This window comes from Armigeres subalbatus, chromosome 2 (assembly GCF_024139115.2).
Source record: "Armigeres subalbatus isolate Guangzhou_Male chromosome 2, GZ_Asu_2, whole genome shotgun sequence".
Classification (NCBI taxonomy): Eukaryota; Metazoa; Arthropoda; class Insecta; order Diptera; family Culicidae; genus Armigeres; species Armigeres subalbatus.
Window position 1 is genome coordinate 28,380,181 of NC_085140.1, and position 26,517 is coordinate 28,406,697.

Here is a 26,517-nt window from a genome sequence, read left to right on the forward strand (position 1 = left end):
ATTCATTCTGAATTCCCCCTAGGAATTCATTCTGAATTCCCCCTAGGAATTCATTCTGAATTCCCCCTAGGAATTCATTCTGAATTCCCCCTAGGAATTCATTCTGAATTCCTTCAAAAATTCTATCTGAATTTCCCCTAGGAATTCATTCTGGATTCCCCCTAGGAATTCATTCCGAATTCCCCCTAGAAATTTATTCTTAGTTCCCCCTAGGAATTCATTCTGAATTCCCCCTAGGAATTCATTCGGAATTCCCCCTAGGGAATTATTTTGAATTCCCCCTAGGAATTCATTCTGAATTCCCCCTAGGGAATTATTTTGAATTCCCCCTAGGAATTCATTCTGAATTCCCCCTAGGAATTCATTCTGAATTCCCCCTAGGAATTCATTCTGAATTCCCCCTAGGAATTCATTCTGAACTGCCCTAGGAATTCATTCTGAATTCCCCTAGGAATTCATTCTGAATTCCCCTAGGAATTTATTCTGAATTCCCCTAGGAATTCATTCTGAATTCCCCTAGGAATTCATTTTGAATTCCCCTAGGAATTCATTTTGAATTCCCCTAGGAATTCATTCTGAATTCCCCTAGGAATTCATTCTGAATTCCCCTAGAAATTCATTCTGAATTCCCCTAGGAATTCATTCCAAATTCCCCTAAGAATTCATTCTGATTTCCCCTAGAATTCATTCTGAATTCCTCTAGAATTCATTCTGAATTCCCCTGGAATTCATTCTGAATTCCACTTGGAATTCATTCTGAATTCCCCTAGGAATTCATTCTGAATTCCCCTAGGAATTCATTCTGAATTCCCCTAGGAATTCAATCTGAATTCCCCTAGGAATTCAATCTGAATTCCCCTAGGAATTCAATCTGAATTCCCCTAGGAATTCAATCTGAATTCCCCTAGGAATTCAATCTGAATTCCCCTGAGAATTCAATCCGAATTCCCCTAGGAATTCAATCTGAATTCCCCTAGGAATTCAATCTGAACTCCCCAAGGAATTCATTCTGAACTCCCCTAGGAATTCATTCTGATTTCCCCCATGAATTCATTCTGAATTCCCCCAGGAATTCATTCTGAATTTCCCAAGAATTCATTCTGAATTCCCCTAGGAATTCATTCTGAATTCCCCTAGGAATTCATTCTGAATTCCCCTAGGAATTCATTCTGAATTCCCCTAGGAATTCATTCTGAATTCCCCTAGGAATTCATTCTGAATTCCCCTAGGAATTCATTCTGAATTCCCCTAGGAATTCATTCTGAATTCCCCCAGGAATTCATTCTGAATTCCCCCAGGAATTCATTCTGAATTCCCCCAGGAATTCATTCTGAATTCCCCCAGGAATTCATTCTGAATTCCCCCAGGAATTCATTCTGAATTCCCCCAGGAATTTATTCTGAATTCCCCCAGGAATTCATTCTGAATTCCCCCAGGAATTCATTCTGAATTCCCCCAGGCATTCATTCTGAATTCCCCCAGGAATTCATTCTGAATTCCCCCAGGAATTCATTCTGAATTCCCCCAGGAATTCATTCTGAATTCCCCCAGGAATTCATTCTGAATTCCCCCAGGAATTCATTCTGAATTCCTCCAGGAATTTATTCTGAATACCTCCAGGAATTCCTTCTGAATCCTCCCAGGAATTCATTCTGAATTTGCCAAGGAATTCAGTCTGAATTCCCCAAGGATCTCATTCTGAATACTCCAAGAAATTCACTCTGATGTCTCCCAGGAATTCATTTTTAATTCCTCGATGAATTATTTCTGGATTCCGCCAGGAAATTATTGTGAATTCCTTAAGGCGTGAGTTATTCCAATACTTCCTGAATTAACGCTTTGATTAACTCCGAGATGAATTTTTAGAGAAACTTCATGAGGATTCCTAGAAGGAATTACTGGATAAAATCTGGGAAGAATTGCTGTGGAAACTCCAGTACTAGGGGAACTGTTCCGATCTCCATCTCACTGTACATATATCCATCTCATCGCTAAACAAAGAAGTACGGCACCAGATTCGTCGATTGTAAATACAAAAATAATAAACAAACCTAATTCCTTTCCATTGCTTTGTTTTTGATAGGATGGAAATAGGAGCTATGAGATGAAGTGGCGAACCGTTCCCCTAATTACTGGAGGAACTCCACTAGAAATTCCTGAAAAAACTTTTTCTGAAAGATCTTCAGAAAAATTTCCTGGAAAATCGAAGGAGAATAATTTGGAAGAACTCCACAAAAAACTCCGAGAGAAATTCCTGTAACAACTCCAGGAGTAATTTTTGAAGGAGCTCCAAGAAGATTGAAGAGTTTTAAGAAAAACTCCATGAAGGATTCCTGTAAGAGCTCCAAAAGGATATCCTGAATTTTCCAAGGAAATCTAAGAAGAGTTTCCGAAGAGAGGCTGGGAGGAAACCCTGCACAATTTCCTGAAGGATTTTCAGGAGGAATTCCTGGAGGAACTCGAGGAGTAATTTCTGGAAGAGCTCCAGTAGGAAATCCTGGAGGAACTTCTGGAGGAGCTCCAAGAAGAATTTTTGGAGAATCTCCAGGAAGGATTTCAGTAGGAACTCCAAAAAGATATCCTGGATTAACCCCAAGTAGAATTCCTGCAGGAACTCTAGGAAGAATTCTTTGGTGAACTCTAGGATGAATTCCCGCAGGAACTCTAAGAAGAAATGCCGAGGAGACGCCAGGAGAGATCCCTCGAAAAAATCCTGAAGGAATTCCTAAGAGGAATTCCTTGTGGAACTGTTGAAGGAATTCTTGGCGGAACTTCAGAAGGAAAGAAAAAACTCCAAGAGAAATTTCTGGAAAATGACTTCCTGGCGGAACTCAGAATTGATTTCTTGGGGGAATTCGGAATGGGTTCCTGGAAGAGCTCAGAATGAATTCCTGGGAGAAGCAACTGAATGGAGTAACTGAAGCAACTACAGGAAAAAAAAAACCTGATTCAAAAGGAAATTAAAAAGGTTTTGCTTGTGGAACTACAGGATGGATTCCTGAGTTTCAGGAAACATTCCTAAAGGGTCTCAAAGAGAAATTTCTGATGGAACCAAAGAAGGAATCACTGGAGGAGTTCCTGGAAGATTGTCTGAAAGAACTTTCAACAATCTCTGGGTGGATTTATTGTAGGAACTCTAGGAGGAATTTCTGGTGGAATTCGGGAAGGAATTCTTGGAGGTATTTCATGACACATTTGTGGAAGAACTTCATTGTGGGATTGTTTGGAAACTCCGGGAATAATTGCCATGGGCTCCTTAGGGCGTACTCCTTGGCTAACTACAGGATATTTTTTTGAAAAAAATACTGGAATTTCTGGTTGAACTTCAGGAGATACTCTTGGAGAAAGTGCAGAAAAAGTTTGTGGAGAAACTCTGTAAGATTCATTTGTATAGTTCCTTGATGAAATCCACAAAAAAAATCCTGTTTCAACTCCAGGAGGAATTCATGGAAGAACTGCAAGATTAATTCCTGTGGGATTGTCCTGAATGGAACTCTGGGGGGGAGGTGGGGGGGTTCTGGAAGGCTTCAGGTTGAATTCCTAAACGCGCTTCATTTAAACTTTCTGAAAGAACTCTAGACGGTATTCAACGATGATTCCTAAATTTTCAATTTCATCAACTCCTTAACTCATAATTTCCTAAATTCCCCAATGCCTAAATTTATAAATTCGCGAATCACTTATTTCACAAATTGTTAAATTCCCAAGTTTCTGAATTTATACAATCGTAAATTGTCAAGTTCCATTTTTTTTAAATTCTTGAATTCCTTACTCTCTAAGTTCCTAAGTTTCTAAATTATTTCCAAAATTACTAAATTCTGATATTCCGAAATTCCTAAAATTTTTAGCTTCCTATATTATTAATTTGTAACAGATTTTACGATTTTACGATTATGATTACTGATTTGTTTATTAACTAATTAACTAATCAAGCCGTCCACAACCAGGACGTTAGGCAAGAAAATTTACGCTTCAATTGTGTGCTATTCAATAGATGGTATCTATACCTCCCTTTCACACTCTGTCTCTTCATACTTGATCATGCCCTAGCGAACGGCTTTCAATATGTTGATTTTCAAATAATTACTTTCGTTTATCATCTTTCCTTCATACTTTGAGTAGGAGCAGTGCGGTACGACTTGCAAGCAGAATATTGCGACATGTAATTGATGTAAAAAACGTGGAACGGAATATTCCGACTGGTTCGGCCAATGTATGTACAATCTGTTCTCGCTAACGAAATCCGGATATCCTACAGATTGTACCTGGAAGAATCATGAAAATTGTTTTTCCCCTTCTTTATTTACGTAATTTTAAATATTATATAAGTTCATCACGGAAACCATGACAATTGAATTAAATACTCCTGAGATAGCGGAACTATTCCGTTTTCCATCCCAATGAACATATATTCATCTCATCGCGAAACAATAGAATACAGCACCAATTAAGCTGCTTCTTTTTGATAACATGTCTGCTTACTGCTGGCAAAAATCACAAAAATGAGAAATAAGTCGAATTCCATTTCATTGCTAGGTTTTCCATAAGATGATTATAGGAGCTATAAGATGAAATCCAGGAGCGATAACCCTATATCGGGGCAAAGTCGCCATTCCACGCTTTCTGCATGGGTTGGTACTTGTAGTGTTAAAACTAATATGGATGTTTTGTCAAGCTTGTTAGGAATAAACCCCATATGTTTCAAAAGCTCAAATAAATATTTTAAGTCAATAGCGGCGCTGGTCACGTCCTTACGGTCATATAGGAAGGGAAGGATTGTTAGTCCGACTCTCGTTGCTACTAACGACCGAGTATACCTCTGTATGATGGCCACGATCGTCTTGCGATAGGATTTCGTTTTAGTTACAAAGAATAATTTATCTGGATTAACTTCGCTGAGCGATGCGATCTATGGAATGAAATGAAACACTAAATAAGTACCTTTGCTGTCACGCGACGAGAAAAAAGTTAATACACGCCCGGTGGCATATGGAAACTGTGGAAAATCCCACCTTGGGCGATCGAATTTACGTGCAATATTTACTTGCCCAATAGCTACTCCAAACTATGAAAGATCGCACTTGTCTCGATCGGAACAAAGTGCAGTAAAAGCGCATGATCTACCAAGCATCAAACAGATATTTTTTCGATGAATAATACTACTTACTTACACTGTACTTACTTTCCCGATGGCTAATATGTACAACTTCATTATTTGACGTTGGAGCAATACTAAGCTGAAGTTTAAACTTTAATGGGTGACTAGAGAATGGTTGATGCTTTCAAGCGCAAAGTAGTCGGCCAAAAAGTCAAGATTCAATCTGATATACGCATGTTGAAAGCACAGAAGATACCAGACTGCAATGAACCGCAGAATAGTGTTCCGAAAATACGTGTACAATCCATTTTAATTTTTGCTCTGGTCTATAAGACAAGCTCGTACCACAAAAGTAGTGGAATCGACTGGGTTTCTACGTACACTTCTTTTTGACTAATTCTCATTTAACTAAAGACACTGCAATCTAATTTTATCATGTTTTATTTTGTTTTACAGGTAAATGTTTGTGGATACTCAACGTGCGAATCAACTTGACGAAAATTGAGGTAAATCCTAGTTGACGTAAATAAATCTGACGAGAAGTTCTGCTCGGTAGAATAATGTTAAACATTCTTTTGTACATTTTTGAGCAACCGCCGTAAATCTTTTCTCGTGACAAAGCCCAGCTCGATTCGTACTGTCTCAGCCCGGTTCCGGTTGGCTAGCGTTTCTCTAAACATTGAAGAGCTCCGTTCCTCATAGGTACGTACAGCTGGTTGACAGTTCGAGTCGGTGATGAAGATGCATCTTTCTAGCAGCGGTTGCCTGCATTTCCATCCGGATGTCTCCACCGTTATGCCACCTACCTATTGCAATACACACCGTGCATAGACATTAGGCGTCCGCCATGAAAGAAAGGGGATTTGCATGGATATACAAAACTTGCTCTCCTCGGGTAATGGCACAGCCCCATCAGAACTTGATCCAGTTTTTGAGCCAGGGGATATGTAGCGTGAAAACAAGCACGTGGTGAATGTAAATGTTTTCTTTGTATGAGACTTCAATTGAGAAAGATAGAGGAGAGCGTTTGTGGTGGTTGTCGGAATGCATTACAGCAGTTCTGGAAAGAGGTTCTGAGTTAAGCGTAGGAAAAATCACATCATATTGAGCTGTCACGACAATCAGACAATTTTTAAGCATCATAAAATTAAAAATAAACTTTTTCAAGATTTAGAGGAAGTTCCTTTCCACAGAGTTGTCCTTTCAACAAGAAAAGTCATTCAATGCTGATTCATTTTTCAGAAATTCTGTAATTGGAGTTGAAATATTTTCGGAGAAAATTCGTCCAAATTTGCGCAGCAAGAATAGTATCGCTATCGCTCGAAGGGGACAAAGAAAATAATGATTCCGTTGCTGGCGTGCTTTTGCTTTCCTCATAAAAACGAAACCAAAACCGTCCTTCCATGACGAAAAACGTGACTGATGAAAGAGTTTATTTCAATTCGATTTCCGGTTAGATTTGTTTCCTCGAAAACAATAATTTAAATTTCTAAACGCCGGAAAGGACAAAATACAGTTCAACTCTGGTTGTCACGATCCTTCGCCCTATTAGGTAAGATTGCAGAAGTTTTTACCCAACGAGTTTCAGATAACTTATTATAATCAATAATTTCATCTGAAAAGATAAGAAATAATCAGAATTAAGGCCAATATACAAGCTTTTCATAAAAAATATACAACTGGAAGCCTTGAAAGGTTTCATCGATAGTTTTCCTAGAAAGAAGTGCCAAAGTAAGCCACCCTAATATTACTATGTAATATTATTTTAAAAAAATGTGTCAATTTTATTTGATGGGCCACCTTCTTTTCCATTCTATTTGATGCCTTGATTCTCTGAACGAAATTTTATCTCAATTGGTCAACGTTTAGGTGGTGTTAAACTCATTTGAAAATACAGGTCGGACTCGATTCTCCGGAGTATCGATTTTTTTCACTCCGATAATCGAATCCGAAATCAAATCTGCAATCAAATGACGAAAAACTTATGTTTTATTGTATTTGCAGTGGTGTAGCCAGAAATTATTTTGAAAAAACCCTAATTAATTGGCCTAACGGTATCGGTGACTTTCTGGTGTATAAAAAAAATAGTATTTTTGCCATAACGTTTGAGTCCATAGTCCAATCCAGGATATTTTAATATGAAATGATGACAGAATCGCATTCGGCAAGCATTAGAATCGCGTCGCGATTTTTCGGTCACGTGTGTTAGGGGGAACCTTAATAGGATTTTCCATTAAACTCAACCAATCTCAAGCAAATTGGATAAGGATAAGTGCCAAAAAATAGGTTAGATTTTGTGCACTCAAACCCACATACAGCGCCCCAAATTCGTCGACCATCGGTATATAATACTATGGATCTCCGAGCCATCTAAAATATGTTTGTTTTTGGAGCGAACATATCCAGTTTTCCGCGAGCGGTAATGGCCGCCAGCTTGCCTGCGGATTAGTCTCTGATTTGACGTCTGTGGAGGTCAACTGCACCCACCGCTCCGAGCATTCTGCCCAATGTAACATATAAAACCCAGAACAATCCACCTAGCGTTGGTGGTGCCTTTCTCGCGCATTGAAAAAATAAGAAAACACATAAGAGTGGCCGAAATAGCACTTTAGGGGGATAGATTTTACTTTTTCCATCAATTCATGTGCATTTGCGGTCACTTGAAATTTTTTTTTTCGTTTTTGAAATTTGAAGGGGTTGAAAATGCCCAATTTTTGCGTTACGTAATTAATGGATCTTCCCTTTACGTATACTTTGTATACGAGAAAGGCAAAAAGGTACTGATTCAGTGAATTCAAGCCTTCTTATATACCACATTGATCAAAATACTCGAATGGTGGGTGCAGTTGACCTCCAGAAACGTCAAACCAGAGACTAACCCGCAGGCATGCTGGCGGCTATTATCGCTCGCGGAAAACCTCGGGAGACAAAAAGAGGTCTTTAGAATAAAAATTTGGCAATGATCCGCACATAAATATCCATTTACAGTTGTTGCCGAAGATTTTCCCGTGGAAATTCGCAATTTTTGCGTTACGAAATTAATGGATTATTCCTCAAAGAATGATATTCTGCAAGATCCAATTATAAGGACGTTGCTGATGGAGCATTTTGACTTGTTTTACACATGAACCTCAATGGCAATTGTACTAGAACGAAGCGTTTTATCACAACGTCGGTGGGGGAAATATGTCTCTGTCCCTTTTTTCGCATTTGTAACAGGTGACGAGCAATCTGTTTTCTTGTCTTGTTATGATAAAAAAGCCTTATGCTTTATGTCCATCGTTGTTAATTTTGAATTGAGAGCGAATTCTGCAACCCATGTTATGGACCCAAACACATCGTTCTATGGTGGCGAGGTTACGTTTTCATCTGTCGATGAAACGGACTGTTTTGTCTCAAATGCAATAGTTTAATTGACAATTAATTAAGTAATTACATGGAAGGACAAGAGGAAACGGACTTCCACGGAAAAGTTCTTGAAGCGAGAAGTTTGTGGACATATTCTAAAGAAAATGATTGATTCATGAAAAAAATATAAATATGTAGAACACCCCTATTTCAGTACCTCCCATACAAGCTACGTTCATATTTCCTCAAAAAATCCTATTTTGAAGGAATATAATAGACGAATATCAGCTTCCACACTGATATTCTTCCCTCCCCCTTCATACAGGAGCTTGGCAGAAGGAAGGTCGTGTGATATGTGCCATCACAAATATTGCCCTCCGCTCGCTTTCAAATCGACTTCTATAAAAACATTCTTCATGCCTGCCGTATCCTAACGGAACTATCAATTCTATACTTTCGCCTCTAATGCTATCATGAACATGTACGTCCAAGTTTGGAAGATGATATTAGCATTTCCATATCATTGTAAATCGTTTAACTTCACGTAGAAGTAACACACACGAAATCATTAATTTAATCTCCAAATTGCCCTTGAGTTTGAATCAAATGGTCTGCCGAATCCACCGAGGCTTCCATGATGACCCCAGCCGCGGTATCAACCCAATTATGTCCTCCGAGTATTTGTTTTTCACTTGGGTCTCAAATCCAGACATATAAGATGTAGTATGATCTCCAAATCGTCCTGGAGTTTGAATCAAATGGTCTGCCGAATCCACCAAGGCTTCCATGATGTCCATAGCTGCGGTATCAACCCAAATATGTCCTCTGAGTATTTGTCTTTCACTTGCGTCTCAAATTCAGACATATGAGATAGAGTAAGATCTCCAAATCGTCTTAGAGTTTGAATCAAATGGTCTGCCGAATCAACCAAGGCTTCCATGATGTCCATAGCTGCAGAATCAACCCAATTATGTCCTCTGAGTAATTTTCTTTTTCTTGCGTCTCAAATCCAGACATATGAGATGAAGTAAGATCTCCAAATCGTTCTGGAGTTTGAATCAAATGGTCTGCCGAATCAACCAAGGCTTCTATGATGTCCATAGCTGCGGTATCAACTCAGTTATGTCCTCCGAGTACACCCAGGTTTCTTTTTTTACGCAGTTGGAATTCATTAATTTCTCGGTTAACCTGAACTTTTACAGCTTTTCAAATACCCCCTGAATTTTCTTTGATTTTTGGGAATTTTTGGTGGGGTTAACTCATTGCTTCATTGACCCTGAAGGTCTTAAACGACCAAAACCAAACCGTGTAAAAAAAACCTGGGTGTATTTTACTTTCATTTGCGTCTCAAATCCAGGCATATGAGATGTTGAAAGATCTCCAAATTGTCCTGGAGTTCGAATCAAATGGTCTGCCGTATCAACCAAGGCTTCCATGATGTCATATGCCGTGGTATCAGCACAATTATGTTTCCAGGGTACAGTTGAGTTGTTGTAAGATCTCCAAATTGTCCTGGAGCTTGAATCAAATGGTTTGCCGAATCAACCTAGGCCTTCATGATGTCCCCAGTAACCCCAGTAACAACCTGCGCAGCACAAGTCAGACAAACATCCCAAGGAACATTTTAAGTTCTATAACGGTCTTGAAAACCATTATTTGCTCTACATGACTTCGGTAAAATCAGCATAAAACAAAAATGTTTGAAGGGATGGTTCTAGCAATTTGATTGTGACTAAATTCGGCAATTCATATAGGCCTTGCCCTTTTTGATCCATAAAACCAAAGTGAATACGGCTTCAACCATTGTCCATTGCAGATCATCCATGAATATCATCCATCCCTGAAATATAAGCTTTACGGTCAACACGTGTAACCAAAAGGCTGCTATCTCTTAAAAAAAAAATGCTAATACCAGTTCTGATCCATAGGACTAAATGGATACCTTTTCAACTATTGTTCCATTCCAGGTAATTTAAGAAAGTCATGGAGTACAGGTCTTTAGGTCTACACGATTATTATTTTTAAATGGTTCATCCCATTTTGATCCATAGATTTATATAAGATACGCATTCAACAATTATTCCACTCCTGGTCATCGAAGAAATTTCTGAAGTCTATACTTCGTGACCGGGGACATAATGGAAGCCTTTAGTGCTTCGGTAGACCATTTGATTGATTCTCTAGAACAATTGGTAGATCTTACAACATGTTACATGTCAGAATTTGAGGTGCAATTCGCAAACTATCCAAATTCCAGGAAAACTTTGAGATCTTACAACACCTCATATGCCTTGATTTAAGACGAGTGAAAGACAAACACTCGGGGAATATAATTGAGTTGATACCGCGAGTGAAAAAATCATGAAAGCCTTGGTTGATTTGGTAGACCATTTGATTCAAACTCCAGGACAATTTGAAGATCTTACAACATCTTACATGCTAAAATTTGTGACTCAAATGAAAGACTACAGGGTTTCCAATAAGTTCGAATACACTTTCAAAAAATGTTTTAAAATTCGGGTCTGCTAGTGCTAAATAAATGTAAAAAATCTTCTATATCTGTAATACGCGCGCGATACTCAAACTTTTGTAGACTACACAAAAAAGGTCAAATCAGAATTACGTCAACAATAAAAATCCACCATCATCATCTAGGCAAACTTATAGATCATTATTGCCCCAATAAGGCCGTTACAAATATTTTATAAAAATTATGTCCTAGTGGTCTTCGAAAGGTGAAGGAGTAGGGGGGATAATAAAAAATATTAAAATGAATAAATCTAAAAACTCCTCGGATTTGTTAGAGAATGTTTTGAAAATCCTAAAATTTTACCGAAATTTTTCTTGCTGCCCTTTCAAAATATTGTGATGGATTCGTTCACATTGCACATACCTGATGAAATGCAATGTATGCGCAACGTGCCCACCTTCCCGTGGGAACCTAGCGTAGTCAGCATTATTGAGGATATGTGCAGTTTTAACGAACCACGCAGAACAGCTATTACTAACCCTAGCAATAAGACAAATGTAGTACTAACACTAACGGCAATAAATCAGTCTGGTACGAACAGTCGAAAATCGCGGTCATTCGTTACATTATCGATGACAATCATTTCGTTGGGTAAACTACATAACATGGCGACCGTAAACAAGTGGCCGAATGGGGCAATCAATAAAGTGATATTAGTGGCAGAGACCTGTGAGCCGGTGGGATCAGTCGTCCCGGAGAAGTAAATTAAACCATATGGTGAACTTTAGAGACAGATAAGTACTGTGTGTATGAAACCTGGCCACCTGTCTGATCTGACTTTCAATGAAAAGTCCGAGGAGAACACAAAGAGAACAATAATTTATGCGAAAAGGTTTAAATGTTCCTATTGGAAGCAACAAAGGGCGAAGGACTGTGTTTTTATCATGTCCACATATGTCCCTAGACTGAGTTCTAGAGCATTCGTGTATGACTTGCAATCTAATACAGTAAGTCCTCCATGAGTGGATGCTCTTTGATTCGGTATCGACTCATGGAAGCAAATTATGCAAGACACATAATTTATGGGTTGCTATGATAGTCCCTGCAAACAGCTTCCTATGGATTTCTATTCCACAACTCAATATTACCATGAGTCGATGCCTAAATCAGGTGTTCTAGGATCTAAAAATAGTACTGGAGTTCAGAACAAAAAGTCTACCAAGTCAACTACGGTCTGTTTCACACCGACGTCAACCCATCAAGTCCACACATGTCCAGATAGCTTTCGTGTATAATTTGCAATCCAATAATGCCTAAACCAGATGTTCTAGGTTCGACTTTTCGTTTAGAATACTAGAGGCATGATTGAATTGTAATTCATACCCAAAGGCTCTATGGACATGTGCGGACTTAATAGGTTTTCGTCCGTCGTGATACAGAGCGTAGTTGACTTGGTAGACTAATTGATCTGAACTCCAGAGCAGTTTGGAGAACCTAGGACATCTGGTTGAACATTATTGAGTTGCAAGGCATACACGAAGACTCTCTGGACCTGTGTGGACTTGATGGTATGACGTCGGTGTGATACATAGCGTAGTTGACTTGGTAGACTAATAAGGCAACGACAAAGGTGCTGTTTGAACGAGATGGCGCCACAACATTTAAAATAAAATGAATTTCCTTGTATGGGCAAATCATCCGTTCTCATTAACTACGCATCGCTTCAATTTGAAACCTAGGTTAAAAAGCAACAAATAATTTTTAGATTTTTTGTTCCCACGACTTGTTTTACAGTTCTAAACAATAAAAGAGATTTCATTGTACCTCCATACTAAATTCTAGCTGTATACTTTCAATTTCTTCAAGACTCTTCTCCACCTCGTGTGTGTGGAAGGAACATTAAAAGCTCACGATATCGAACAGCAAATGTCACTAGTGTATATGCAATAGTACATTGATACAAACACACAGCAACACCACCTGTCGCCTGATCATGGAAATATTGCAATTATACCATCAGGTGTAGTAGCTGTTGTTAAAATATTTAGGAAGGGCCTCGAGCGGAATTTTTGCTAGAATGCAACTGACGATCTCCTATTGATCTGAACTCCAGAATAATGTTGCCTATCACTACGAAACCAACTCAATACTTTGCTTTTTCGTCGCCGCTGTTATATTTGATTTCAGTGTTGGTCGTGGAGTCCACGACTCTGAATTCACGTTCTCCGGATCTAGGCCATCGGACTTCTTAAATAGCGGCCACGTTCACTCCAACCTTTTGCAGTCCATGAGCCAGAATGCTAACTCGTCCAGGTTCATTTGGGTCCTGACATTCCAGGAGCCGAGTTTCCAATCGTAGTTCTTAATTCGTTGCCGGGTCGGTTGCCAAAAATAAAGTTCCCTTTTTCTTCTACCTTCATTTTTCGTGGTATTTGAGAGGCATCAGTAAACCATATACGATAGTAAAAAAAACTATTGCTGTTCTGTCTGAAGGGAAATGCAGTGTCTTAGGTAAAGATGACAAATGTTCATTTCCTTGAAATTTTTGTCTGCGATTTTTGTGAATCCAAATATGGAACTTCTTATTATTTGATACTAGCAGACCCGACGAACTTCGCTTCGCCTAAAACTGATTTATTCTCTGATTAGTTCTCGAGTTATGCAGAATTTTCTGTTTCATTTGTATGGGAGCTTCCCTTTATAAAGAGGGGAGGGGTCTCGAACCATCTTAAGAACCTTCCCCGGCCCCAAAAACCTCTACATACAAAATTTCACGCCGATCGGTCCAGTAGTTTCCGAGTCTATAAGGTTCAGACAGACAGAAATTCATTTTTATGTATATAGAAAAAGAAGATATATAGAAGAAGAAGAAGAAGATGTCATTTGCGCAACTGCGTTTCCAAATATTAAGTGAAATTGACATCAGAAACCTGAAGCTTCAAAGCATTCTGCTGTTGATAATGTCGTTACAAGGTGCCATATGCTATTATACGCTTGTCCGTTGTATGCCCTCTTCAAATAAAGCACCTTTTTACCTTTCTTGTACAACAGAGTTGTACCGAAAGGCCAGAATTTGATTCCAAGAATGAACTTTTTATAGAAGGCCCGGAGACCCATAGTGTTATATACCAATCGACTCAGCTCAACGAACTGAACACATGTCTGTATGTCCGTGTGTATGTATGTGTGTGCACAAAAGCTAAGAAAAACATTAGACAACTTTTCATGTAGTAATCCTTAACCGATTTTCTCACATAAAGATTTATTCGACAGAGAGCAAAGCCTAGTTGATCACCATTGAATCTGATAACAATCGACCTTTGCGTTTATAGGTAAGTAAGTTCATAAGACCCATAAGTAAGTAAGTAAGACCTTTGCGTTCAAAAATTATAAAGAAATTGGTAATCCGAACCGAGCCATATAAGCGCCATATATGGTTGGTGTCTTGACTAAATACGAGAAAGACAGTATAAGTCCTGGTATCAGTCAGTCAGCCAGTCAGTCAGTCTGTCAGCCAGTCAGTCAGTCTGTCAGCCAGTCAGTCAGTCAGCCAGTCAGTCAGTCAGCCAGTCAGTCAGTCAGCCAGTCAGTCACCCAGTCAGTCAGTCAGTCAGTCAATCGCAAGTGTATGGGATCCATTCCGGAACTGTCGGTAGTGTCACGATAGTGCAAAGATCCGAAAAATCTGAAAAATTCCAATTGGTGCTCCTGATCGGTTGCGCAGTTGCGGTAACGGTACTAGGTCGATTAGAAGAAGTCCCCCATGGTGTGTGCGCGTGCATCGTGGTGCGTGGACTTCTCCTTTTGGCCTAACTGCGTTTTCCCAGTCCTTTCCAGTCCAGTCCAGTCCAGTCTAGCCCAGGACTCTACTACTACTGTCAGTCAGTCAGTCAGCCAGCCAGCCAGTCAGTCAGTCAGTCAGTCAGTCAGTCAGCCAGTCAGTAGTCAGTCAGCCAGTCAGTCAGCCAGTCAGTCAGTCAGTCAGTCAGTCAGTTAGTCAGTCAGTCAGTCAGCCAGTCAGTCAGCCAGCCAGTCAGTCAGTCAGTCAGCCATCTCAAAAAAAAGACCAATTGCAAGAGAGTTCGTGGGGCAGTATCAGGCGGGATTTATGGGTGAACGCTCTACCACAGATCAGGTATTCGCCGTACGTCAGGTATTGCAGAAATGCCGCGAATACAACGTGCTTACACATCATCTATTTATCGACTTCAAAGTCGCATATGATACAATCGATCGGGACCAGCTATGACAGCTAATGCACGAAAACAGATTTCCGAGTAAACTGATACGGTTGATCAAGGCGACGATGGATCGGGTGATGTGCGTAGTTCAAGTTTCAGGGGAACTCTCGAGTCCCTTCGAAACGCGCAGAGGGTTATGGCAAGGTGATGGTCTTTCGTGTCTGCTATTCAACATCGCTTTGGAGGGAGTAATACGAAGGGCAGGTATTGACACGAGTGGTACGATTTTCACGAAGTCCGTCCAGTTATTTGGTTTCGCCGACGACATTGATATCATGGCACGTAACTTTCAGAGGATGGAGGAAGCCTACATCAGACTGAAAAGCGAAGCTAAACGGATTGGACTAGTCATCAACACGTCGAAGACGAAGTACATGGTAGGAAGAGGCTCAAGAGAGGTCAATGTAAGCCACCACGAGTTTCTATTGGTGGTGACGAAATTGAGGTGGTTGAAGAATTCATGTACTTGGGCTCATTGGAAACCGCCGATAACGATACCAGCATAGAAATTCGGATTCGCATCATGGCAGGAAATCGTACGAACGTTGGACTCCACCAAACGCTCCGATCGAATAGAGTTCGCCGTCGTACAAAACTGACTATCTACAAAACGCTTATTAGACCGGTAGTTCTCTACGGACACGAGACCTGGACGATGTTCGTGGAGGACCAACGAGCACTGGGAGTTTTAGAAAAGAAAGTCCTGCGTACCATCCATGTTGGGATGCAGATGACGGACGGTACGTGCAGGAGGCGAATGAACCACGAGTTGCATCAGCTGTTGGGAGAACCATCCACCGGTGGCGCTTCAGCTTCAGCACCTTTAATCAGGCCCAAAACATTCGATTTTCCTTTAAATGATTTCCGCTCTCCAAAGAACGTTTTGACGTAGGATTACGTCTTTCCGGAACATTGGGGGGTCATTCTGCAGTTTCAAATCTGAGACCGTCACGAAAAGTGGTCAGGAAGTATGGGCTAATAACTCAGCCGTCTTTCAACCAATTTTGAAGATTTTGGTGTTAATCGATCGACGAACTCTTTAAGATTTTGCTCAACTATCGAAAAAGTTAATTCAAAGTGCTGAACTATTGAAAAATTGAATTTTACTAGGCACTGAAAATCGGTAAACCAACCAATCGCATATGTGCATCGCAAGCACAGACATCAAAATCGTGCAACCTACGGGCTCGAATCCAATCCTCAGTTCAATTAAATTTTCTCGGAGAGCGGGCACAACGATGACGCTCGTAGCAGCAGTCTCAGCAGAAAGTGGAACATCGAGAGGCCATCGCCAAAAGCAACAATCTTCGGACTATCGTTTAGTTACTGTTAGTGACGCATTTTGGAAAGAAAATCGGTTCTTCTCAGGACCAAAATTTTATGAGAAGAAAGAGTTGTTTGCAAAAATGGCATCGATTACGGTCCCCGGATACCAGTGACGCCACAAAATGTTTTCTTAATAGTGACTATTTAGCGGAAAAGTGAAATTTTTACGCAAGATACGGCCTATCGTTTGTTTGCTATGAATGATTAGAAAGGCGCATTGTGGATCAAAATCGATTCTTGTAAAATCTACTATTGTACGCAAGAGAAGGTAGAGCCGAAATATGTTCTTCAAAGTTCACATCATAATCGCTTGGCGACGGTAGAAAGTTGGAATAGATAGCAGTAAAAGTGCAGGAAGTAACCAATGATGACGTCTCACATCATTGAGTTGCATTAGCAGTCAAATGAGGTTTTCCCAAGATTCTGATTCCGGGATACTTGCCGTTTATTATTGGAAAGGCGCATAATTGGAAACAAAATCATCTTTTTACACGATAGAAATTCGAGCCGAGACAAAAATCTGCAAAAAATGCAAATCATAATCACTTGGCGATGGACAAAATTGTTTGTCGGTAGCAGCCCATGCGCTCCTTGTATGGAGATGTTGCAAAACAATGTATTAGAATGATGACGTCTATCGTGTTCCAGCGGCAAATCATAAATTGGCTGACAGTGGCATCAGTAGTGGAAATTCATTTCAAAATTTTGATTTCCGACGTGCGCGGTACGAAAATTCCTCTCCTCTGTGAGTGGGACTGTGGCCCTGAAAAGGGCCGTTTTAAGCAAAGCTACTTCCTCGTTCATTCACTTGGTGACGACTTTGAAACCCTCCGAAACGGCGGCCTTGGCCATCTCGACACGCACGAAGATGTCGTTTTCGATGCTGTTTATAATGCTCCACGCCTTCGATGAGACGTCCTTGATGATGTTTCTCTGAGCCTTGCTGCCGCCGCTCGTAGCAATTATCGTTGCTGCCACCGCCCGTAGCAACCGTCATTGCTGTTGCCTTCTCCGCAGCCTTTCCACCGCCGCCGGTGATGTCTGATTGGCGCTGCGATGCAATTGTCCTGCCGATTTTCTGAGAAAACCAGACTTCGGCTGGTCAGAATACGTTTACATGGGGTCCGAGGCCCCGCCCCTTTGGGAGCCGTATCATTGGCATCGGCTTGCTTGCTCCACCTTTCTTTCGTTCGATGCCACTGCTTTCATACATAACCAGGGCCTCTTTTTCTCCTTCTTCTTCTTTTACTTCTTCAAAGTGCAAATTATAATCGCTTGGCGTCGGCAGCAGCGCAAGCGCTCTTCGGAGGGGGATGCTGCGAAAAATTGATTCGCATGGATGGTGTCTGTCTATCGCGTTTTAGCGGTTACTTATCGAGTGGCTGACGTTAGCGTCAGTAGTAATGAAATGAAATTTTATCTAGATTCTGCTTCGGTTTTGACTGGGAAGGACTATATGGTTACTACACCGCTCTACAGGCGGAATGGAATTGTCTTCAATGAAGAAAACTTGGCTGTAATCGGACAAACAGAGCAGACGGATATTTCGGAGGAGCGTAGGGCAGTATTCCTTAAAGTCGTCGACGAGATGAACGAGATAGAAATGATGATTGGACAACAACATACACTCATGTGGAATGAAGACAAGTGTCTGGAACTTGCATCGGCACAAAATCAGAAACCGCTTTCCATTATCTATGATGAGTTTGCTGAAGAGCTGTCTTTCCCTGATATTGTCGGTTGAGCACCAACTTAGAATTCGGAAGTCAGGACTTCCGAACCGAACTTTCTTCCGAAGTTTTATATGTCAAACTAATTGATGCGTTGTTTAACGCATCTTTAGGCGGATCCAACGCACTACTTCCGAAATTGGGAAAGTTGCCTGTATCTGAAGAAAAATCCAACTTTGGTATAAACGTTCTAATTTTGTTCCGGATAGACAATATTTATCTTGGACATCCGAGATGCTTCAACCGTGAAGTCATGCGGCTGCGGGTATCGGAAGGATTAAACAATACCTTTAAATGCATGGGCACTGCCAACATAACAAGGGCACAGTCCGCAATACCGCCAGGGAACATATTCAGAATTTCAAAATAAAATCTTTTACACTTAATCGTAATCCACGTAATCCTACGTCCAATTGGCGGTCGTGTCTCGGATACAACCTTCTACTTTTAAAAACAAAATCTGCTTTCATTTAATCACTGGATGATCTTCAATCTGTATGTTTTGCCTTTCTCCTCATGTGATATAATATTATTAGCACAATATCCACGTTGGCGTTCCGGTTTCATAATTTTGCAATTGTATTAGATGCTACCAATTAAATTCCGGTCATTACTGGGTGATACAGCTAGTATGAAATATAACTGATCTTGTCTCTTAATCGACCTTCTCGCATATTCAAGTTTCAAAATCATTCTCCCCGTGCTACTTGAGCCACTGATTTGCAAGACTGCTTCAAATTTATACCGGCGCGGCGTTAGAAGTTATAGATTAGAAATGTCGGCGGTGGTGGCGTCGTGTCAACCATGCTGCTTACTGTTGAACCTAGTGACAGTAATGCTTTCTATCCCATCTGATATCAAATTGTGTACCATAAACTTCCCACTAGATGGTCTCAAGTGCGCAAAATTTACCCATCCCTACCCTACTCTGCTTGAATACCAACCACAAGCAAATGTTGTTGACCTAACAAACTGCAGCCCCATCTGTTGATTCTCGCACCCACATTATCTATTTATCAATGGCGGGCAATCTGGCTTCCTTCCGCCCTTATCATCTATCCGCTCTCCCGTTCGGCTGTCGATAACTATGTAGCCGAAGCCTCTTTCTACTATGCCGCTATGAGGAACGCTGCCTATCGGCAAAGCATGAGCAACCGGTAGCACACGTCCTCCACGGTAAAACCGCGTATTTTATGACGAAGCGAGTCAAAGTAGGTATCGAGCAGCAGAGGGTAATTGAAATCAATACCGAGAAAACTCGGAAGGTACAGTGTACGGTGTAAGAGACGAATGCAAAATCCCTCAGCGAAGCCCAGTGTCTTTCGCCAGATTCGCCGCAATGATCCATGGAAATGAGGCCCGTGTCAAGAAGATGCAGTGCACGCTACAGCAGGACAGGAAATTAACGCCATTCCCGTTTACTTGCAGTCAGCCCGTGTTATGGCACGGAACCGTCTCGTACCTGTATGGTGTCTCCAAGTACGAAAGCTCGAATAAGGAGCGCGAAAGGAGGTCAGTAGTAATTGGCGGTTTAGTGGCTGTTAATACCTGTTGCGGGGGTCACTAGGCAAGCGGTATCGCGTGGCTTCGTTCTCAGCTGATATGGGCCTCAGTCAACAAGCCGTGGTATTGATTTCTATGGCATAATACCGGGCTGCAAGTGTTATCAATAATTCAGTGAGGGATCGGCTGTGAGGGGGCTAGCACGATGCGATGTTGACTACTGGCGCAGGTAAACCATTTTTGATGATGATGACGACGATGAGGTGAGGTGATGAGCGGTTGGGTAAATGATTACTTCCGTATCGACGCACGGTAATGGACAGAACCAGAGAGAAAATTATGTTACCGACAAATTAACCATAATGATAAGATCGTTGTCAACACAACTTGGTCGGCCTTAAAGAATGTTGTCTTAACAGTACCTGCAAATAATTAGCATTCGGATTGCATAATTAGGGTCGTCTCCACTCTTCACCTTTTCGCTTTAGTCGTTTTATCCAGAAACGACGTTGGCGTTCGTAGTTTGTCATGAGTTGCTTGCAGTAGAGCTGGGCGCCGACACACTTTCGAACGAAGCCGCTTTTTCATAAAATGAGTTATAATTTCGACCTTAATAGCTGGGCCGTCTTCAGGGATAACAACTTCCGAGTCGAGTTAAGTATGAAAATTTAAGATCGACATACTGTAAAGTTACAATTTGATTGTGGAATTAAATGGGATAGTACTAAGTCGTCTTGTGCCAAGTAAAACATTCCACTAAGATACGAGAAAGGCAAAAAAGCTCAACATATTTTTTCTTGTAGCTTCCACGAATGATGTTTCGAATGAAAGCATAGATTCATCCGGAGTGCAACCGCAGATTTTACCTATCTAAATACAAACTTGAAAAAGAACTCAATCCCATACCCATCATCCACTTATAGTAAAGTTATCACAATTTACTAAAAATACGGATGGCGCAAAAGTCTTGCCTCACTAAAAGTTAGACGCAATTGTCCATATAATTATCCAACCGTACCCACCTTAATTGTACGCCGATGGTGCCAACACCAAAACTTTCGGCAAATTGTTTCCATCACGAGGACGATAATGACGATGATGACGGTCTCCCAAAACGGAAATATAAAATCTGGTGATGCGACACCGCCGTCGCACGCCTGTTGATAGTACCAGGCCTTCCGCGAAGATAAACCGCCGAGCCGGTTCGCTGTGGCGTCTCTTTCTTTACGATTATGATCGTCTACCCGACCCAACGCAATGCAACAGTTGCAGCCAGCAGCAGCAGCACCACGTTCCTCTCCGTCGTAGTCGCGTCGGTGGATGCGATGGTGGTGCGTGGCAGGCTTGGCGATAGCGACGCCACGCAAATTGGCGGCCACCCACACGCGCGTGCCTGTTGCTTCTTTGTCGGGCTGTCCCGCCGCCGCCCGGTCGATGATGCTGTCTGTGGCGGACGTAGATGGAAGCGGAGTGGGTAGATGATTGCTGGCTGTTGAAGATGAATAATTTATTTCTGCACGTAGATTATGGTTTTATCCAATGTTTGTGGTGAAGTCAGAAGATTAAAAGGAATAATGGCTAAATGAGTATAAATATTAAATTGTTTAAAACGCAAATTCAACATTGTGTGGGAATACTTGTACGGTATTGAAGTTGTAACATCGAATGAAACTATATGTGCCGAAAGAGAAGGACTGTCAACTCTTGGTTTCAGTGTTGTGTGGATTTAGAGGAAGCGCTTTGACGACATTACATTAGGTTTAGGTATAGATCGTCTTTTGAATTAAAAAAAATCTTCTTTATACAATTTGTTATATAAGTTTGAGTGATGGCAGGCAACAGATGCTGATTCGATACTTCATATAAAGGTACTAAGGTTAAAAGAGCAAAGCAAATTAGGTAATTAGGTGAAATAGGATTTGACCATCGCTCTCATGAATTGTTTGAGGTCGGATAACTAAATTGATCTAAAAAATGTCATACATTTAGATTACTTACAGACATTCTAAGTTGTAGAAACAGTGGATTATTTTCACCCCCGTTTGGTCCATTGTCACTCCTAGTGACGGTAGCAATATTCAGAGGTTTATTGCTTTGCATCTTGAATGGACTGCGCAAAATGTGAAAGCAATTTTAATCTATGTGTACTAACTGATTTGCAAAGATAACAAAATACTTTCAGCGACAATCTCCATCTACCATTTATAGAAATGCGTCACCTTTATACTGAAATCTGTGCTGAAATGCTAGTCACAGAAGTATTCATAGTGGCAACTGAGAAATAAACTCAAAAAGGATCAAGAAAAGGACACAAATAAACGATGTTAGTTATGGTGAGATGGTCAGGTTGAATTGGCTAATCAGTCTTTGTAAGATATTAATTTAGCAAGAACTTGTTTGAATGTATTTCAATTCCGTTCAAGCATTCTCAACACGGACGTCAAATTGATGCAAGTTACGGGCCTTTTGGAACACCGCCTAATTCTGTACGAGAATCCCTGGTGAGCGTAAATTTACCATCGGTAGCAGAATCGAAAGCACGCGCCGTAGGGAGACGCTGCAAAAATTTATTCACAAGGATGGCGTCAGTAGCAACACAGAGAACAAACGTTGAAGCTGTACTGGCTATGTTGTGATAAGTGCAGGGTTGTTACGAAGATCCTGAAATATTTTCCGCGCCAAATCCGCACCGACTAAAATCAAATCCGCGCCAAATCCGCGCGACCCAAAACTAAATTTTAAGCAAATACACGTTTAATATCAATTTTGGTTACCACAATTTACTGAACGTCTTCTTTTTGAGTTCGTTTTCATATAATACTGATTTTAAATATATATTTTTTAACTTCTACGTTACACATGTTTGTACCAAATTGAAAATAGGATTAAGAAAATCGCAGTTAATATAACAAATCGTTCAGATGGAGTAAAATCAAAGAGCAGAATTTTTTGTACTGAGTGCTGAGTGTAGTACATCACTGATAACAACCCTTCTAGATGGTCCTTTACACCACTAGAATAGAAATACTAGAATAAGAGATCGGCGAAGACGCCATCTTGTTTCCAATCGAACCATCAAAAGCGGTTCCATTTCGACTTGTTTACTTTTTGCATCCATAAGAAGCAAGCAAAAAGTTCAAGTGCTGCCAGTATCATTTTCACGATTTCATGCATTTTCATACGTTGCCATTTCGACAGTTTTTCACTCCGCCGGTCTCTGGTTATAGGGTTGCTACACTAGAAGTACTGAGACTATTGTCGAATTCGTTTTTTAAAAGTTCCAACCTAGGTTGGAACCAGTCCCAACCTAAGTGCTGTAAAAACGTTTTTTTATTCGCTCAAGTTGGAACTAGGTTCGCACTAGTTCCAACCCCAAAGCTGTCGAGTTCGCACTGTGTCGTTTGACAGTTTCGCACCGGGTTCACCAATACAACTGCACTACAACTGTCAAAGCCATGTGGGTGGGTGGGACTGGGCGGAATTAACAAGCAGAATAGAAAAAAACGATTTCCGGGATTTTTTCTGGAAGTTGCTTCAGGAAATAATTTGAAAATTCCTGCAATAATTCTTCCAGGAAATCCTTCTGGAATACAGGAACTTACTCGAAGTTTCCGTCATGAATTGCTCCGCAAGTTTCGACATAAATGCCCTCGAAAGTACCTTGACCAATTCCTCTGGAAGATTCTTGACGAATTCCTCTGGAAGTTCTTTGAGGAATTCCTCTGGAAGTTTCCTGAATTTCTTTGAAGAATACCTCTGGTAGTTCCTTGAGGAATTCCTCCGGATGTTCCTTTATGCACTCCTCTAGAAGTTTCTTGAGGAATTCCTCCGGAAGTTCTTTGAGGAATCCCTCCGTAAGTTCCTTGAGGAATTTCTCCGGAAGTTTATTGAGGAATTCCTCTGGAAGTGGAGGAGCTCTTCCGGAAGTTCTTGGAGGAGTTCTACCGGAAGTTCTTCCAAGAAATCCTCCGCAAAATCCTCTAGGAATTCCCCCGGAAGTTCCTTCACGTGTTTCGCTGGAACCTAACACAGAAATTCCTACGGAAGTTCCTTCAGGAAGCAGGAAGCTTTTCGAAAAAAAACTCCTGGAGGAATTAATGGTGGAATTCCTGAAGAAACTTGGCACGGCAAATGCTGGGTAAAGCGTCATTGGTACTTCGCGTACCTGAAGGAATAAAATAGACCCCATCTCGCGGTCCTTAGCCTCTTACCCAGCAACTCCTATCCCTTACTCCCCGCGGTGCTGGCCGGGATACGAGCAACCTTAGGGAAGATCGGGTAATCAACCACGGTGGGAACTATGGTCGTATGCTGACAGAGAAGAGGGGATTTGCTCCTCTCCGGAGGTGCAAATCTTATTGAGCGTCTGTTCTCCATGTCAGGATCGGCACACAACAGCGTCTGTTCTCCATGTTAGGGGCGGCTGATCATCGTCAGAGTGCCAGCGAGGGACTCCAAGTGAAACTGTGCACCATGGTTCACCGGAAATAAGGAGGAATGGTCCTCTAGAATTTCAGGGAGTTTGGTGTAAGGCCCTGCAAGCCAGCCTTAAAAAAAACTCACGAAACGAACAATCAACAAGAGAGTACGGACCGGAACCATCGGCGAAGACCACTGCGACGAAAAAAGGACTAGCGATAGAAAACTCGGTTCGTGGAACTGCAAATCTCTCAACTTCATCGGGAGTACACGCATACTCGCCGATGTGCTCAAGAACCGTGGATTCGCGTAGCGCTGCAGGAGGTCTGTTGGAAGGGATCAAAGCTGCGGCAACACACACGAGCTGGGAACAGCTTTCATAGTGATGGGCGATATGCAAAGGCGCGTGATCGGGTGGTGGCCGATCAATGAAAGAATGTGCAGGTTGAGGATCAAAGGCCGGTTCTTCAACTTCAGCCTAATTAACGTCCGTAGCCCACACTCCGGAAGCACTGATGATGATAAGGACGCATTCTACGCGCAGCTGGAACGTGAATACGACAGCTGCCCAAGCCACGACGCCAAAATCATCATAGGAGATTTGAACGCTCAGGTTGGCCAAGAGGAGGAGTTTAGACCGACTATTGGAAAGTTCAGCGCTCACCGACTGACGAACGAAAAGTGAGCTTGAGCTTGAGCTTGATTGACTGCTCGTAGTTGCTACTTCATTATGACCAGATCAGCTGTTCTTGCACAGGGAACCAACAGATGTTTGCTTGGGACTAGCACACATCTTCAATGTACAAGTACTGGTGATCTCATTTGTTAGGTCATACTGGCGCCTGCCACGTCAGAATGCAAGTCAATGTAGGGGAAGGGGGAAGAAATGATGATGCAATCACTCGCCCACTGCAAGCCGAATATACCTCTGCACTTGCCACGAGTTCATGCGGAATTTGTTGGAATTTCTGGGTTAGGTTGGAGAGGCAGAGGTTCGTCTTGGTTAACGAGCTGCCAATGTGATAGATAGGAGAAGGTAACTGATGGAATTTCTAATTGGATGTAGGAAACGAGCTCTATAGTTCATTTCCAATTCTAGCAGATTACTGTTAGAATACTCAAGTTGAAGGTATAGGAATAAAAATGGAAACGGTATGAAAGCCCATTTCCAGTTCTAGCGATTGCTAGAACATGAGAAATATAGAGGAAGATACAAAGTAGGAGAATGGAACGGACCTGGGATTGAACCCACGACCTCCTGCGTATGAGGCAGAAGCAGTAGCCATATGACTACCAAGCCCGCTTCGAAACAAGAGAGATCACGCACAGAACTGATTAATTTTATTACCGGCCGCGCAATGCAGATCACAATAATTCGTCCGACCGCGCGATCGTTCTGCATTCCGAAACAAGAGAGATCACGCACAGAACTGATTAATTTTATTACCGGCCGCGCAATGCAGAACACAATAATTCGTCCGACCGCGCGATCGTTCTGCTGTCCGAAACAAGAGAGATCACGCACAGAACTCCCATCTTCAGACGCCTTTTTTATTTTAAAAATTCAAAAAATTAAACAAAGAAAAATAAACAAAAATTAGATTAAAATAACTTGGAACAATACTTCACATTTAAACAAAACACTATTTTCCACCATAACTCACATATCGATCACCGCAGCGATTACCACCTCGTTTTCTGCTGGGCGATCACTTACCACTCTCACCGACTGACGAACGAAAAGTCTTCAAAAAATAAGTGCACGTACTTAAACATATTTATTTATCACTAGTTGTAGACGTTGTCCTGCATAGTAGCCGTAAATTCACATGCGAAATTTCCATACGAATCTTAATTTTAGTATTACACGATTTACTCAACCTTATTCGTAATTTTCGCAAGAGGAAATATTCTATAAACCCGTCGGAAACGATAATGAACATATCTGCTGAAGATATGAAGAAAATCCATCCAGCCGTTTCCGAGTTATGCGGATACGAACACAGACCATTTCATTTTTATTATATAGATAGATGATCTGATTAGTCAAGGCCAACCTGGATGCCCTGGATCATATGTTTCGAATCAAAACAAACGCGATGCTACGCACACCAACATATTTAATGACAGATGGAACTGAAAATGTTTTTTTTTATTCAGGGTTCGGGTTAGCACTGACCCAGGTTTAAAACCGAATTCGACATAGAGAACAAGAACTAAACTGCCAAAACTATTTCAATAAGCACCGCTGTTTAAATGAGATGATGGTTTTGTTCCCTTATTTTCAGTGTGACAGGAATGTTCAGGCCAGGTTTGAACATGATTGATTATAGACAAACTTGGCGAATAATAAAAATCTGCCGAAACCGCAATTGTTTCAGA

At 41.2% G+C, this 26,517-nt stretch overlaps 1 protein-coding gene across 3 annotated transcripts in view; it reads left to right on the forward strand.

Moving 5' to 3' along the window:
* LOC134218388 (rap guanine nucleotide exchange factor 4) overlaps positions 1–26,517 on the forward strand; it is a 666,467-nt gene that overhangs the window by 310,177 nt on the left and 329,773 nt on the right. The window contains exon 2 of one of the 3 annotated variants that reach the window (XM_062697322.1): positions 5,555–5,604. The exons of the other annotated variants lie outside the window; for them this stretch is intronic. The gene's annotated coding sequence lies outside the window, so the exon portion shown is untranslated. The remainder of the gene's footprint in view (positions 1–5,554; positions 5,605–26,517) is intronic. 3 annotated transcript variants of the gene reach the window in all.